This window comes from Lepisma saccharinum, chromosome 1 (genome assembly GCF_977018435.1).
Source record: "Lepisma saccharinum chromosome 1, izLepSacc3.1, whole genome shotgun sequence".
Taxonomy (NCBI): Eukaryota; Metazoa; Arthropoda; class Insecta; order Zygentoma; family Lepismatidae; genus Lepisma; species Lepisma saccharinum.
The window spans coordinates 116,878,505-116,897,291 of NC_139229.1; the positions used below are offsets into that span (position 1 = coordinate 116,878,505).

The 18,787-nt window shown below is 39.3% G+C and overlaps 1 protein-coding gene across 5 annotated transcripts in view; it reads right to left on the minus strand.

Annotated features, from left to right (window-relative positions):
* Dgk (diacyl glycerol kinase 1) overlaps positions 1-16,509 on the minus strand; it is a 506,799-nt gene extending 490,290 nt beyond the window's left edge. For all 5 annotated transcript variants that reach the window (XM_083137145.1, XM_083137133.1, XM_083137139.1 and 2 more), the window contains exon 1: positions 16,360-16,509. The gene's annotated coding sequence lies outside the window, so the exon portion shown is untranslated. The remainder of the gene's footprint in view (positions 1-16,359) is intronic.
* Positions 16,510-18,787: the final 2,278 nt, after the last annotated feature.

An 18,787-nucleotide genomic window follows, 5' to 3' on the forward strand; every position in this document is an offset into this window, starting at 1 on the left:
TACTGGACAGGGTTAGATTTTTTTTGTAATTATCATAAATGAAAATTCCAAACTTTTTAATTGCATTACATATGTTTTGGTGAAATGAGTAAATACACCTTTAAAAGAGTAATGGCGTGGGTAGATCCGGCCTCCTGGCCTTATAGGACGCTTCGTCATTGCTTGTAACAAGAGCTGCTCTGAAAATAATCCAGATCTAGTTGATACACTTCAAAGAATGTTTTCACTTGCCAGTTGCTTCTAACGACAAGCGTGCTGATGCATCCGACATCCTGCCACACGCTGTTTCGGCATTTCCAGTAATAAAAAAGAACGCGCGAGCGGCCATTTTCAGGCAAAATACTCTCCACGACTCAACGGCCGTCGCTTCATTTCTTTCGGCAAACGGCGTCAGATGTCAGGCCTGTCACAAACACTAATAACAACCACGTGCGCACGGAGTGGACCATCACAATCCACAAAAGCCTGCGACACCGGTTACGGAATCTTCCTTCCTGGAAATTGGAAATGTTCGAGTCGTGCTGCAAGCTGTAAACAAATGCCAGCTCGTCCCTCACCCGCCCCAGGATCAGAGCCATGGAAAGTTTTCAACAAGGTAAAAGTCCAAAACAGTGCAACTCAACACCGGAATATTTAGGAAAGGAAAAACCTGGGGAATAAGAAAGAACCCAAAGATTATACTGATAAAATATATTTATATGTGTGTTATTTAACGCCGCTTTTCTGCACTTTTGGATAATCGCGACGTTGAATTTCAGTGGTGATTAGATTATACTGATAAAAGGGCACTCTAGAATGCCCATTCCAGGATATGAACCCGTGAACTTCAGGGGCGAGATCAAAATTAACCACTTAACCAGATAGGAATAAATTACCCAGACACAAAGTTATTGTCACTACCAAGGTAGCTGATTCACGATCTCGCTACCAAAGACCACGGGTTCGAGTTGTTGTTGTTTTAAGTCCACTTTTTGCACAGTAAGGCTAATCGGGACTGGACCTACAGTTTAAAGTGGGATCCGAACCACTTGTGCCTCTACCGGGTATCGAACCCGGGACACCTTGATTACAAGGCAATGACGCTACCATTGCGCCATAGGGGAGGCCCACCACGGGTTCGAGTCCGGTGCTGAGCATGTGCGTTTCTGAACACCCGTCAATTTCATCTTATCATCTTTCATTCTTATCGTCGCGAATATACCCTAAAGTGACTCTAGATAATAAAAATACCATCAGAATATGTTTCAAAAGGGCAACTGAAAATCGAAAAGAACACAAAGAACGGAACAAACATGTAAATGAGAACATTATGTAAATGACTAAATGTACTACTGGTTACCAGAGTAAACGTTACTGAAATGAGAGCGATATAAAATTAACATAAAAAATAAACTATTGGAATAAATGTGAAAAGATCTGATTTGGCTTATTTTACTTCGCTTTTCTGCCACTTTTGGTTAATCGCGAGGACGAGGATGAGTGATGATATGATGAAATTTATGAAGGGACACTCGCAAAGAACATTCGGAACGTCTGGCGTCGTAGAAATGTCAAAACAGAGTAAGGCGATATTTTAATAAGTGTAAAGGTGATAAATGACTACCGGAATATCCTCAAAAATGAATTACACTGAAAGAACATTGGAGAAAAACCATAGAAGAGACAACTACGTAATGAAACTACACACAAAGTTAATATTCAATACAATAAGCTGAGAAAATGCGACTCTGAAATGGAATAGACGGAAATTCTGCATTCTGAATAGCGGAAAAGTGCGAAAGTAATTACAGCCGATTGTAATAAAAATAAATATGATTACAGAAATGGAAAGACATACCAGTGTAACTTTAAGAAGTAAAGAACATAATTTTGATATCAGTGTTAAAGTAAATAATGATAAGTTCAATGGAACCAGTTCATTGTAGATTGTCGATATCTGACTAGCACGAGAAAAGACAATCTTTCGAAATTATTCCTCTTTCATTAAGTATCGTATAGTTCTCTCGGCCTACAACATTTTTGTCTTCGTAAAGCCCCGTTTCCATTACCACAAATTTGCCGCGCAACATGACGCACAGCATGCGACGCGGCATGTCCCAAGCATTTGTTGAAATGAAAACTGTCTGCAACATGCCGCGGCGCAAGTGCCGGGGACAAAATTGCCCCAGACGATTTTGACGCACAGCATGCGCCGCGGACAATGGAAACAGCCTGCAGCAAGTTCCTGGGGCACGAGCATGCGCACTAGAGTATAAACAGACGACGCGACTACAATCTTTGGTCCAACAAGATTTAATAACAATTCAAAATCACTTGCAGTCATTCTTACATAGTTTTCGTATCCAATTTGAAGACGAAAGTCTCTCATCAACGAGTTTTTTTTCGCTAGAAAACTTCTAATCCACCATGTAGGTAGTTTTCGCCTCTTTTTTAGAAGTTCATGGTACGCGCCTGCCATAACAACGAAACCCGCCATAGCTGTTTTGTCCATCTTTACACAAGTTAAATCACCACCAAATTATTACAATACAAGAGAAGAAACACTGACTACACTAAAGCACTGTACAACTCTACACTTCGGTCCTGCACTCCAGTGTTGTTGTGGGTGTATTTTGCAGTAGTAGTTTTGAATTGGAAACAGTAGACTAAATGAAGCGCAACATGCGCCGGCGCATGTTGCGCGTCATGAGTCTGGAACTTGTCAGAATGGAAACGTAGCTTTATTCAGTAATTTGTGGTTTATTAATAGATCGGCATGATGTCTACTGTTATCGACTGCCGGACACAGAGCGCCAGACAAATCGAGATAATTTTGTTTCGCAATAAGTTACACAAGAGAATTCCATGAAATATTGCACGTCATTTGTTACGTTACTAACATCACAGAGATCGGTAAGTCACGTGAAATTGACTCTCGTCCAGTTACGTAAGTTAGATTGTCGGCTTTCACATGCACTTGGAACGAATGACGTGTCTGATATATGGATGCGCCTACCGCGCTCATATGCGGCAGAAATTAATGAAGGGACACTCACAAACAACACCCATGGCCAGGCCGGGATTCGAACCAGAGACCTCTGACGTCGTAGCGCGCTTACTAACCACACCACCACGGAGGTTAACGTTTAGTTAAGGAGATAACAATAGTTGCCAGAACACACTACGTATACAACTCTTCCTGATTGGTATCCTGAAACGATACCTTGGTGATTAAAAGCGACAGTCGACTCCATTACTTAACGAATAGCCCTCGTACATACAGCGTGATTCATAAGTCTGTGAAACATTTTAGAAATTTACTACAGATAAGCGATACAATTGACAGTGGTAATTCTGATTCCGATACGACAAACTCTCTAAGTTTTTTGTACACGCCTCACAAATGCTCTGCGTATCCACCTTTGCTGATGTAGCAGATATTTAACCGATACTCCATTTCGTCCCGCGGTGATAAGTTCCTGGAGATTGGGGGCGAGTGGGGGCTCCTTCAGAAATTCTGCTCGAAATCGTTGCAACACAGTCACAGCGGACAAGGTTCTTCCGTATTCACACACACAAAACACCTTCTCACGTTTACTTAGCGCCATATTTGATACTACTGCCTCCTATTGGCAAACCAGGGTAACTATGCGCTCGTGCGTTCCTCCGGTATCAGAATTACCACTATCCGTTGCATAGTTTATCTGTGGTGAATTTCTGAAATATTTCACGGACTAACAAACCACGCTATGTTTGTCTGCATTGTAGCGACTGTCCAAAATTGGCAGAAAAAGTCTACGTAAAATAAAACAAATGAAATCAAAGTTTTGCCGGACGCATGGCATAACCCCGCAAAAGAGGAGAATAAAGCAACAATCTGTGTCTAAAAAGTAAGGAAAGAAAATGGCCAATCCATCAAACACGTTTATTATTATTACTTCCCTTCCATTCCAGCAGAAGAATTGCTTTATTAGAAATCAAGTGTGAATTGATGGAATCTGCTTCCCGCCGTGGAAACAGACAAAGCGTGGGACCCAACGAACAAATTGAACTGTGAGGTTTTCACTCTCCAGACTCGCTGGAAGAGTTGAATAATGACGGGGCAAGCGCCGTTACTCCAACGTAAAAGCATTGTTCAGGTTGTGCTGGAGCAGAGTTGAAAATTCTGTCGTAACAAGTGATGGAAGAGGGGAGTATTATTGGAACATGGAAATAATATCATAAACGGTTCTGTACAAAAACGAGCCAACAATAATAATATTTGAAACTGTTGGAATGCCTCCATGAAGAACATTGTCTTAATTATTATTATAAGGAATTTGCATCATTGTTACTAAAAATCTGCGAGAATATACAACTTTAATTTGATTTTATTTTATTTTTGTTGTTTGGTGTAGCTTTTCTTCCATTTTTTGGCTAATCGCGACGAAGAGAATGAGTGACGATATGATGAACGTGATGAAGGAAGACTCACAAGAAACACCAATACCTAAAGTGGACAACAGACAAATCCCTTCTTATGGTATAAAATGGATATAAAACTTTCATCTCTACAAATTTACGGCAGTTATTCAGGCCGAAATACATATATGCGATTTGGTCTCCAGACCCTTTCTAATATTTCTGTAGGTTTAGTTTCTTACGCGTCGAAAATGTAGCCTAGATAGTTTTGAAAAAAAAAAGCACGATATAGCATGCGTAACATACAGAAATTTAGTTTTTCAATTGCCATCTTGAAACGCTTGGATAGATTGGGCTCAAAATGCAGTACCAATTCAGCTCTTGGAGGTATTTAGAATTTCAGCTGAACAGTTCTAAATTTACAGCAGTTATAATGTTCACAAAACCTTTGGCTTGCGGCCGTTTGACCCCAAAATTAGGTGTATTAGGTCTGAAATTTTCACAACAGCAACATTCTTTAGAGGACTGGTCGGGAATTCTGTGTGAATGAGATCAGTAAGGTTTCAATATGGTCAATTTTGAATCTACCGTAAAAAAACTGGAAACTACACCTCGAGCTGTTGATGCGCGGAACACATTTTCCCAAAACGGCACTAGAAATTTAAGTAGGTCGAGCTTTGGAGCCAGCTGGGAGAATCTTCCTATGGTTTCATATTGAGATAAGTGGGGGATACTTTGCATACATTTTCCTAAATGGGGGATAGCCCCTATTCCTTTCCTGCACTGCACCAAAAAAAATGGAAAGGAACAGAAGAACTACACCTAGAAATTTTAAATATGATCTCAACAAACTTTTATTGTCGAATTTCGCGTTTGTTAGTACCTGTCCCGTTTCCCGCGCTAGCGATCGCTCGACAGTTTCGGTGCCAATGAGAAACGAGGAAAAACTCGTCTGCTGGTAAGCGAGGGGCGAATGGAAGCCAGAAGAGAGGCGCTTACGTAGACGCTGTTGCGACGTTGCGTATTTTAATTGGCTGTCTGGCTTTGACTTTCCCCAGCACGGAGAAAAGCCAGCGACCAGCTAGCGCGGGAAGCAGGACAGGTTGGAACAAACGCGGTATAGTACATCAATTACCACTTACTTTACAGCGCACACTCTTGCTATGATTTCCAACTGTGAAAAACTAGTTTTGGCATTACAGTGCAACAAACTCGACATTCTAGCACCGAAATAGGTAATAAATTCTGATGGCAAATAGGTAATCTAGAAACCGTCAAACTATATTTCTCTTATCCTGCTGCACACGTCGGAAACAGTCACGTGATTTCAAATAGGTTCACAATATCTCGAGCAAAGAACGCGACCCCTCCCTACCTTTTCCTCCAGATCTGTAATCATGTTAATGCTCGTCGCCCCTCATAAAGATGTGGAAGAGAAAATATAGATCTTTCCCAACCTCAAAATACCTATCGATTCCGTTCAAGAGATTCTTGTTCCTTCCAATCTCTCTCTCTCTCTCTCTCTCTCTCTCTCTCTCTCTCTCTTTGGGTCAATGCCTCTAGAAGGTTTTTTTAAAAGTTATTATGCCGGTGGTATTTCCTCATTTATTCCTCATCTTCCTATCTTATCTCGGCTATGGAATCCGAAGAAGAGTAGTTAGTATCCAAGCTGAATTAAGCGAAATAGGGAAAAATCATTTCTGCCAATGTAACAGGAAACGCGTTCAACGAACTGAAGTGGTAACGTCACTGCCTCGTAATCAAGGAGTCCCGGGTTCGATACCCGGTGGAGGCACATGGCACAGTGGTTCAGATCCCACTTTAAACTGTAGGTCCAGTCCCGATTAGCCATTCTGTACATAAATTGGACTTAAAACAACAATTCAATTCAAAACTAATAGCATGTATAAAAATACGTCGAAGCTAAACTTCCTGACACAACACCAACTTCCATTGTGTTCAAATACGCAAAAAAACAAGTCAGGTATTTCTAATGTGTATTTGCTCAATATTTGTATATAGAGGTTAAGATACGAGGATTTTCTTCTGTTCAACACTAACAATAATTACTGCTTAAAATATCCGTTGAGAAAAGTGATGTTGAGATATGTTGAATATGAAAGAAAAGTGGAAGTAAATGTGGGGTTTGTTGATAAAAATCTTGGGCTCAGAACCATTTGGGATACACTTTTGAAACAAAGTTTACTGGTCTACAAGTTTTAAGATGAAATTACTAGCATTACACGAGAAACTGGCTCATGAATGTGATTCCGACAACTTTTACTGAAGAGGTCTCAACTTTTTAAAAAAAGTTAGAAAATCTACAGGCATTCTGAGCAGCACTTCCCTTCCAATTCATACAGTTCTAGATCTTAATTGCCTATCTACACACTGGGGTAATATCTGATATGGAGAATTGAAGACCCATCTTGCCCGTTTCCCAACCGCGTAATTTGGAGCAAGGATAATTCATTTGGAGAAGCGGGGATCCTCCAGCCACTGAAATTTGCAACCGAATGGGTGAAAGCGGTTCCGCACCGCGAGTTCCAGACGTGGAAAGTGAGGGGGGCCTTCCAGAAGAGACGCCGCGACCTTTGACATTTCCGATCCTCCCCCTGCTCTTTCGGTGGGTGGTGGCTGCGCTATCCAGTCGCCGCTGCCTAGAAAGTGGGAGGTCCTCTTGGAACCGGCCCAAAAAATCCAGTGGGATGCGACGAGGGGAGAACTGCATACGTGCCGTCGCCATAGTTTCGAGGCTGTATTTCGTTTTGCCCGGTTTCCAGAGTTCCCTAAATCACAACCCTTTGCTTCCAGATAGACGGTCTTCGCCTAATAAAAGGTACGTTTTGGAAGGTCAGGTTTGTTCTGTATTGCCAAACTTCGAACGCAACCAGATTTCCTTCCTTCCTCAAGTTTCTCCCTCTCTCACTCTTATTCATTAAAAATCAAAATTGGAACAGCGTTTACGCTGGTTAATAACGATATGGTTAGTTTATGTCGTTTATTTACACAGTGAAGAGCGTAAATGGCTTTTAGTTCAGGTGTAAGCAATATCTGAAGGTTAAGGTATGCAACCCGTAACGCACAACAAATTGGCGCATTGCATATCATGCAAGGTTTGGTATTCACAGTAATTACAATTAGGTTACTTTGGTTTGTACGTTCCGTTACATTGCTCACCGGTATAACATACAGACTAATGGTGTAAGAAAGAAATCTTAAGTTACTAGAAATGGCACGGAGACAACCGTTTGAAACAAGAAACGAGAACCAAACCATTACAGACTTGCCGGGACGAGACTGGGAATGAGATAACTTTCAAATCAATACGAGATTTTTTCAAGATTTTGGTAAATTTCAATGCATACTATAGGAAAAATTACAGAAATTAAAGTTCACTTCGACTTATTCAGACTTTCTACAAGGGTGGCAAGGTTATAAGTATTGTTTAACGTTGTGCAGTTCGTTGCAATAAGTTTTTCTTACATTTCTTGTCACCCTCCCACACAATCCCATTTCTTTCTCTAGCTACACTCATATTGTGAGGAACAGAAACCTGTGTCCGGTTTAGATATGTATTATAGCATCGCAAACAAGAACATACAACCATTGGCTCAGGTTATACGCATTAACATCGCTTATATAACCTGCCACGCATATTTCTAGCCGCTTTGAGTAACTGATTTCGTGACAGTGTGTGTGTAGCTATGTGCGATGCTAAGCCAGAGGTCCTTCATTTTAATCACAGTTACGTTCATTGTGTTTGTTCCTTCATCATGCTTCAATTTACCATGCACTCTGAGAATCGTGATTAACATAAATGGCTAGGAAAGCAACGTAAAATAACAAATACACTTCGTGTAAGTCACAAACTCCACATAGGCGATTTGGACGTTGAACGTAGCCGTAGAATACAAATATAAATATATCTACGCACAATGCCGCTCTCCTTTAAATCTTGCCGCTTGGAATATAACGAATGAGCATGCAATATTTATATTGACAAGAATGGACAAACAATAATCTAACATTCACATCTGTCCATCAATCTTCCAAGAGGAGGCCTCTCTGATGGCGTAGTGGTAACATCGTCACATTGTAATCAAGGGATCCCGGGTTCGATATCCGGGTACATTACACAGTGGTCCCGACCGATCCCACTATAAGCTGTTGGTCCAGCCTCGATTAGCCTATCTGTGCATAAAGTTGACTGGAAACATAATTCAAAAACTCATCTCCCTAGGTCCAGTTTTTCCCGAGATCCGCGGAAAAGACCACAGAACAAGAGTACTTTCTTTCAACTTTCACCAAAATGTTAATGTTCAATCCTTTACAAACATCCACACCACGAGTAATCATACAAAACTGCTAATGACTACATGCTTAGTTTCGGTTAAACCTAATACATTACGCAACCACAGCGTATTACTATATGCATGTCGTCGTATGGCATTGAGACAGCAATCTCTGCTTATTCCCTTGGCGTGACGAGCCAGACACACGCCCGAGTAATTTCAATTAAAATAAGGCTTGTTCTTTTCTGAAATGCAAACTGTGTGACAACAATTATAACCTGCATTATGGCCTTTTTTCGGGTGACGCAAAAGGGAAATAAGAGTGCTCTCTGCTTAATTCTCGCTGAAGTTGTTTGGTTTCCGCGAAATTAAAAAGAGAGGTGGAGGTGGCAGGAATATTTTGGAAAATAAGGAAAACTCTCGCAAGCAGAATAAATACATGCTCGGTACGCTTACGGGTTAATTTCCGTGGCCAGCTGTTGGGCGATATGTAATATCGTAGGAACGTTCTAGATTAAAATACGACACCTTATCCCGGGTTCGATTCACGGTGAAGGCACATAGAGGTTCAATTCCACTTTAGGCCCAGTCCCGATTAGCACTTATGTGCGCAAAGTGAACATAAAACAAACTCCAACGACACCTTATCCCAGACTTAATCTTCGTTTATGTCCCTCGCCTCAAATCTTTGAAAGATAATATAGTGAAGGTGAGAATTAAGAGGGATTTCTCCCCCTTCCTCCCTCCCCCACTGAACCCAAGTATTTCTACTTGTAGCTATATAATAGGCACGTATCAAACATGAATGTGTTCATTGGACTTGAAAATGAAAACTTCATGTAGTACGCACAGTTTCATGCTTCCAAACCCCATCATTGTAAAACAAATATTCTACCTGCATCCAACATATAAAAAAATATTTTAAATATTTGTTATTATTGGCTAAAGAAGAGTAATATATTAATAAATTTCACGTAAGAAGTTCAAAGAACAAGAAAAATCTACACCCTTGCAAGGCATTTTGATTCACCATTCTTTCATTAAATTCCAGCACAATACGAATTGTTTTGGGAAGTTGATATGTAAAAGTGCAACAAATGTTAGTTCATGTATTGTAAAAGAAGACACTGACCAATATACGTGAAAACTGAAAAGTCAGTAAAGCCAAAGGTGGAACAGACCGTGTTCTTCATCGATTTCATCATATCATCACTCATCTTCATCCTCGCGATTAGCTAAAAGTGGAAGAAAAGCGAAGTAAAATAAACCAAACCAATTAAAAACAATTATATCCCAGAGTTCGAACCTGAGAAATCTGGCTTCGTAGCGCATTACGGTGGCTGATGTGCCAAGAGGCTGGCATTTGATATACAGATATCTTGTCCTCACCACACAATTGCATAACAATGAGCATATTACATATTGTGTCCATTCATTTCTATATAATATGCATCAGCGTTCAGGTTGTTGTTTTTTTCCTGTACAGTCCAGTCACACTTGAATAGCAACATCATATCTTGCATCAACGGAGCCCAGTGTTTGACGGCCAAGTATTGCGAAACATAAGCACTTTGCGATGCTCTGATGTTTATTTGCAAATTCGGTGAGAACTTCACGCTCAGATAGGTGTTGCCACATCACTAACGGTCAGAAAATCCCCAGCATGACAAAAAAGAAAAAACCTGCCACTCTTTCCATGGGTTTTCTTGCTGCCATTAGGAAGAATGAGTGTAAAAAGATGGCAATATTCAGCCACCAGAACTGGAAAGGAAATATTGTAGGTTACGCATTCTAGCAGCGATATGAAAGCTGCGTGATTTATTTCCGTGTTTGTGTCAGACCGAATCTTCATCATCTTTTCAAGGAGGTGCTTGGCTCCCCAAGTCAATGAAGAGTGTTTTTCTGTAACCTTTAAATCTCTGGATCTTATACTTTGTAACAGTTGGAGCGTTTAACCAGGCAAAATGAGGCGAAATACTTTACGCTACGTTAGTTGCGAATTTAAGCTGTGTTTTAGTTATTTTACCTTTTTGCTAATCCCTTGACGTCGGGTGATCAATTGATGAAGTAATATAACATGCAGAAACGCTTGTCTCATCAGAGATTTCGAACCAACATGAAATTGGCACTGGTGTCACATGTGGAAAAGAAAAGCGAAAACAGCCGAGAATCTATGGTTCCGCGAACTATGTGACAACGAACACCATGTCTATAGTACCATAAATTTAGGAAGGCGATCTATAAAAACGAAACCAGGAAACTCAAACGGCGAAAGTGGTTCCACTAGTATATAGGTATACACACACCGTGCCTACATTTGTTATTCTGCTGCTAGAAGGCAGACCGATTAGCTACTGGAAACACGCCGCTTGCCGCGAAGTTGGCGGTACGTAAACCCTAAACTCAAGCACATAGATTCATTTTAATTATTTTTTTTCAAACTTACAAGTAAATTAATCACATACTATTGTCACACATATTGTCCTTTTATTTGCAACATATTTTTCTCATCTTTCGAGAAAATTTCCTTAAAAATTGCATCCTCACACTTCTGCACGAGTTTGTTTTCACAGAAGAATCTTGTATAAAAATTATTTGGTTTAAGTGTACGTACTTGTTGCAGCATAACAACACTTATCGGTTAGCAAACTACACAGAATGGACTGTAAAAATGACCAACACATGGCAGTCCGGAAAGGGAAAAACGCCTTCCTCGGAAAATGAATGTTAACTTAAAATTACACATTTCACACATATAATTTCATTTCTGTTGCACTAATTTTATTAGAAGAACGTTGCAGAAACATGATTACTTCAAACTGAAGAAGGTTTTTTGAAGGGGCAGCACTATTATGGGAGAAAATATGCCTCGATCGCATCCCTAGAAAAAATGCCTTGCTTGTCCCTCCCTGGAAAAAAATTGCGAACGTTCATGTGCTACACTATTAAGATCCGCACGATGTATACGTACAAGAACTAAATAAACAACCGGCTATGAGAAAATATGCCGGATAATCATCCTCACCGATGTAGAAAAACTGTCAATAGGAAAATGACACTGTAAAGTGTAGGCTTACGGTTGTGAAAAGAGCATATCAATCATAATAAAACAAAATCTAATACTACGAGAAACATGTTTACCAATATTTAATCAATCGCCTTTATACGACAAATAAATGTATTACACGAAGGAAGAAATTGTATAGGCTGTGAAAAGTGTACAGAAGCATTTGAGATTTCTACAGTAATACAAATATGAGAATACGAGATTCGGCTATGCGTCTTCCGTCGCTAAGTGATGAAAGTGACGCGCTAAGTTCGAACTAAAGTTAAGGCATGCAGCAATGTACTTGTACTTTCACCAGTTTCATAATTCACAGTCATTGTCGCCATTAGTCTAAGAGGTAGAAAATCTATATAAAATAACCGAAATTGAAATAAGAGTTAAATTTTAACTGACAATCAACCGTAAAAATGTGGGAAGATGTGCTGAAAATGTCTACTGAAACAATGTTTAATTTATATATGTGTCTTGCGAATATACCTTATACATACAGTATGTATATTTTTATACACACACCGTTATGCCAAAACAATTTCTCTTCGTGTGTCTCAGATTACTTCTTTTACAATATCGAGAAAGAACATCACACATTTTCAACTTTCTAACACATCATTTTTGGAAAGAAATTTATAATCTTCGTTGCGGCAAATCTATCTATGATGAGAAAAATACTGCCATTTTTCGGTACAACGTGAAATCACGCTCAAATATTTATTTTCAGATATTTTCCGACATGAACGTTCTTTTACTCACTGCCATTCAATTGCCGATATTTATGTCTTGAACGCTCTGTTCCAGTGCGAACACAATCGTGTGCGGGTGGCTCAAATAAACTTACATCGGAACTGAAATTCGACTGTATTGTAATTTCCTGTAAAATAGAAAAACGGTGTAAAATAGCCAAAGCACAAATGCAACAATACAATGTTCTGAATGGGTCAGTACTTGTGCCACTTTAAAAAAAATGGGGGCAATGACGCACTGCTGCCTGTCGGGTGTTGAATTATGCTGCCGTTCGACCAGGGAACACAATTCAATTACAAGCCCACCTGCTTGATATCGCAATTGTCCCACAAGACACAAGCGAGTGAGTTGTTTGGTAGGTGCTGAATGCGAGCGTCCAGAGAGTGTATATGGACGTCAGCACTTCACGAGGGAGGAGCCTAGAGGTTATCAGTGCAACAATACTCCCCTTCGGAAAGAATTTCAACGTGCACTTTACTCTATCCATGATGACTACATAATTTTTTTTTCTTCTTCGCTAAACACAACTCAAAATGCATTGATGCATTTTCGTGCATCGATTGACGCAGTTAAGTTTTTAATCTTGGTTTCTTTGAGATGACCGTGCACAATTGATGCACTTTTACTTTTACGAGGCCCGAGGCCTCGTACCAGAATGGGCCTCGCGTCTCATGGGGTTCATACAAAAAATGTTCTAAATAGAAGTGAGGGGGAAAAAGATGGAAAATGCTAATTATTGTAGGCAATAAAATTAAAATATTCTGTTTTTATCTGGATATAAATTCTAGTTAGTTTTAATACGTCAAATCAGGAGCGTAACATACAGGCGAGGGGCTCTAAACCTAAGTGGGCCCAGAAAAAGTAAAAATGTTCGTCATATTTCTCATGTGAAACATTTACGCAAAAATTAACGATAACTTGCGTGCTCATTTTTAACCATTTATTCTTTTCTCGAATAAAAAGCAATTTGTCTTGTCTTTTCTTCTTTCTCTCGACCTTGCACTCCCGATTTTAATATGTTAACAATAATGCACCTCCAACAGGCCCGAACCAAGTGCGAGGCATTTAAATGCTTGGGTTGCATGCAACTCAAGAAGGCAATGGATAATATAAACAGTTCTTACTTCCTTCCTACAGCTTCATATTTCAGCTCCCGGAAAACAAAGGCATTTTCAGGGTGTGAAATTAAATATAATTTTCTTCAGTAATTTATTATTATTTAAATATGATAATTTTCTGACATATTTCTGAAGATTTTGTATCGATTCACATTGGGATTTCAAATTTAAGAACTGATTGGGGCCTTGCATTCTAATTGCGATATGTTGCTAGGCCACTGACTAGTGCTTCATGGGAACAAATAACACGAAAAAAATGAAGACATAATTTTACAACTCAATTTCAATACAGATTTACCCTTAGCTCAGCAATTACTTCTACAGTGAATCGCATAATAGTTCGACAAGTGCACTATTGTGTTGGCACAACAAGGACAAAAGTTTGTGACGAATTACTTCTAAAAAAACAATAAGGTTCTTAAAACATAAGTTTGTGAGCCTCTGGCCAACTAGGCAAACTAGCACAGTCATTATGTACGCATGTTAAATTATTATGTCGCAAGAAGTGTTACATACATAGCCTACACATGCCACGAAAATATCATTAACCTGAATCTGCCGTAGGTGGTAGGGGGCATATAATTAACAATTATTATTTCGATGAATTCATGAGGTCTGGAAAATTGGAGGTAATTTCAAAATCTGAAACACTGATGTCCTATAAGATCGTAATACCCGAATTTTCCATTTCCTTAAGCAGGATGTCAAAATTCAACGGTGGACTGATACGTATATCCTGGACCCGTATATTGCAACCAAATTAAACCTAACGTGCTCAACGTACGAGATACTAGGTATTCGTTATAACTAATGTCACATGCCAACATCACGCACACAGAATTATATGATGTATTTTACAAAGTGTGAAGTGGGAAAATGCATACATATAAATTGGAACTTTGACCATACAAATTTCATTTTTGTGTTCCTAGGGTTCATATATCGCCTTTTTCAAGAACAAGTTGTGTCTTATATGCGCTTAAAAGGTACGTACAGTCAGACATTTATGATTTGTAACGATTCTATTACAAGTCAATAGTATATTACAACCCAGAAGTGTCCGTGACTGTACAAGTGCATGAAATTCCTACATGCTATACAAATACCTTAGCCTCTCCCCGTACAATTTTCCGAAATGGAATCGAAAGTAAGCTTCAGGTTATTTTTGTAAAAACACTCAATTTCTTATTTCGAAATAACAACATGATTTTATATTGTTTAATTTACATCAGTTATGTAAACAATAAACTAATTCAAAGCAAATCATGTTTTTCATAATTTAACGAACTAAATAAAAAACGTTAGTTCCATATTATGTAATGAGCATTTTTTTATGGAAGCTTGAAACGAGTAATCGAACGAGGTTGGGGGAAAGAAGCATTTGCAACGACAGACAGCTGAAGCAGGAAACATGATGAATCCGAATCTGCCTTCATGGAAGATAACGAAAGTACTTCAGTGCAGGTTAATGTTACATAAATTATATTTAATTGATCTTTTTCTCTATAGTGTTCTATAGAACTCCCTTCTTTCTAAAACAGGCCTTATTTAAAAGCTGTTTAGTGCAAGGGGTAATTCTTCGTAATTTTCGTTAATTTGTGTTATACATTATTCTATGTAAGAATCCACAATTCGCTACATAATGTGACAGTCTGTGGCTAATTTTATTCTCCTTTCATGTGGCTAGGTTAGACAGATAGGTTTAATCTTCCTCCAAAGTATTTTAACTCCACTGACTTTCAATTTTCTGCTACAAAACAACAATAGTGTTTGAAATATACCTGAACTGTGCGGGGAAAAAATACACATTCTTCCTTCGAATTCGTTATGTAATCGTTCATTTGTAACACCTATTTCCATTCGGTAAAACCATGTTTTCACATTCCAAAAATGTCTGAAAGCTACCTCTAAATGCCCCTTCTTCAAAGAAAACATTAAAAATGTCCCAATTCAAGAGTGGAAAGATTGATCATAGATCGGAGTATTGCAATCGAACTAAACCGAACTAATTCAAGCTAACCTATCGTGCTCAGCACAGAAGGGACGTTACGTATACTCTATAACTCACGTTACATGCCAATATCACGCACACACAATACATATGATGTATTTTAAAAAGTGTGCAAGGGGAAAATTCATAAATGAAAATTTGATCTTGGACAATACATATCTCATTTCTGTGATGCTAGGGTTGAAATATCGTCCCTCTCTAGCACAAAAAATTTACCAGACGCAAATGTTATGACGAATTCTCTGCACGGGTGCTGCTGCTTAGGTTTTCCAGTTGTGAAAATCTGTTTTGTGGATGTTATCAGCACAAAAACACGTTCTGCTTTGCTGCAAGAATGTAGAGTCCTGCCACAGGTGGTTGTGTACGCACTTCGCTCGTTATACGAAAGTTAAATGACGTAGTTCTTTTTGGTTAAATACTGGACTTTGTTATCATTTGAGGCAAACGTTTACAAGAAGTTCTTACTGTCGTCACTTGCTTCACGAAGTTTATACCTATTTTGTTTACTAGACTTTCAAGTTAATGCGAAACCAGTTGTCAACATTTTGCGTTTGTAATATTTCCACACTGCTTGAATGACGTATCATGGAACAACAAACAAATTGTTTCGAAAATATCCAGATATCTATCTGTAAAGCTTTCGTACATTACACGCAAGTTATATATTGAGTAAAACTAATGAATATCGCATTACGCCATATGGGAGGGAGGGTCTAATTGTTTTACAAAGTTTCTACGTTCACCTACCTTCGTCTATCGTTTCCTGTTGCCCAGACTGGACCTGTCTATAGAAACCGAATTCATTTCGTCTCTGTAAAGCCACAAAAACCTGATTACAGAGTGAAAACAACCAGCAAACTTTTCTGTAATAATTGCAGCACCACGCTCTGAAAACAAGTCGACCACAGAATCCGATGCCGGTCACCGACGAATAACTCCACGATTCACCGCTAGATGTCACTACTTGCTGGGACAAGTTGAACATCGATCTTTTGTTCTTATTGCTATGAGGCGAAACGTTTGTTAATTTGTTGACTGAAATAAAACAAAGTTTTGTAACCATTATACTGACTTCTGTCCGTGTATTATTGTGGAAAGTTTATGAATTTTAGTACTGGATGAATAGCGCCTAAAAGTGTAGTTTAACAAAACGGCGCTCCAAGTTTCCATGACACAAAACTAGTTCGAACTGTTTTTTTACTGCGCAACAGTCTCTTTTAGGGGCAGAGTGAGCATAACATTTTTGAATGAAATACAATTTGAAATATTTATTAAATGTGTGATGTAGATCAGTTATTTAAATTACATTTTGGAACGTTCCTTGTAGCTATTATTTTGAACCCAAAGATTCCTGTAAATCATGTTAGTTCCTATTGCAAAGAAACTAGTTGGCGTACGCAGAGTCGCCGCTGATGAGGCTACAGACCCTCCATAAATTTTGAATTTTTTTTTTCAAATGAAAGTAGTAAAGAACTCTGTAAAAACCAATGAGTAAATGCAACCCCGCCTTAACATGACTTTCGATTACAATTTGTTTTGTCTTTGAACAATATTTTTAAAGCCAAGGTTAAAAATGGTAATTCTTAAATATTTCATAGCGTATCCGCCCCCCACCCCACCTCACAGAACGCAGTTATGTGATATCCACCTTTACAAATACATCCCCCTCCGAAAAAAGTCCTGCATACGCCAGTTCTTATATCTATATAGAAGAGTACAGGAGTGCATAGAAGGAAGGAAGGTTCATGATGCGCGTTGCGTCGTGAGAATTTAGGGGGCCAAAAAATAAAGTTCGTGGTGTATATATATTATATATATATTATAGCTTATCCACTACTTCTATTATCTTCGCAAACATCAAGAGGGTATGGAATAATTTTTTTTTAAAATTTGATTATTTAATAATTTTTCCCAATCTGTGAGCACTCTGGCAGTTGAAAAATCTCCAATCGGGGAGCATCGGCGCCAAAATATAGCAACCAGAAAGAGGGGAATGCAGTACACAGATGGGGGGTTCCCTTTCATCCCCCTTCAAGCCAGACCCTGTGACCAAGTGGTTAGCACATCGCGCTGCGACGCCAAGGGCCCCGGGTTCGAATCTCGCTCGGGTTTGGTTGTTTGTGAATATCCATTCATCAGGCGCGGTTGGCCCTATAGCGCACAGGATCAGTGAACCCCCAGTAATATACGATAATCACCTCGAGAATGAACAATGAACAATGTCTTTAAATTTTCACATTATTTCGCTAAAAATTCTACACAATAAGTCATGTATTTGTGCCCGTAACACGGCGAACTCTCTTGCTGAGAAGAAGAAACCGCGAATCGGCCGCCCTGATACAGACCCTCAGTTGAACCCCCACAGGACAACTCGTGCCATTGTGAAAGCTTCGTGCGGGAGCAGAAGCGCGAGGAGGGTATAGGACAAAATACATGGGAGATGAGATTCCAGAACCTATGTCTCTACCCAACGGTCATGCGCAGTTCGTTCTCTCGCAGAAGCCGCGGGACAAGGCTCCTTTCTCGCTGCTTCCTCCCTTCCAGTGTTTCTGTGTGCTGTTCAAGTTTGAAGCGGATACATTACATATTCAATCTTCTCTTGTATCATTTTTGCACCGAACTTCTTGGAATAAATGCAAGATTGTGTCAGAGATGGATGAGTGGAAACAAATAGAAGCTGGAATTAGATGCGATGAATTAAAATAAAGGAGATACATTACAAAAATACCTTGTGCATGCATTCAGAGGTTTTTCCTTAAAGGTGGAAACACTTCGGGTTCGCGAAAGAGAAAGAATGGCGCGAAGACGTGACTCGCTGTCGCTCGGTGTCAAAGTCTCAAGTTTTTTAGTTTTTGAAGTGCTTGGATACTTGTTGGAAAGTATTAAGTGATGCTGCGAGTGAAACGAGGGATGGACTTTACCTAGGTTATGTCATTTGATGCAGTGTAGGCGTTGCTGTCCGCGCAGGTAAGAAATGACCGATAGAAATGCACATAATTAACGTAAACAAACTTCCTTGTCCACTGAAAAAAAGCGTGTGCTGGTCGACCAGCCCCAAATTTGAACAAACCTGTCGCGTATAAATGAAAGGGTCTCAGGTTCGATTTCTAGTATGCGCATGACATTAGTTGCCATTTCCCTTTAACAAATGTAGGACCAGTTCTGATTAGTCAGC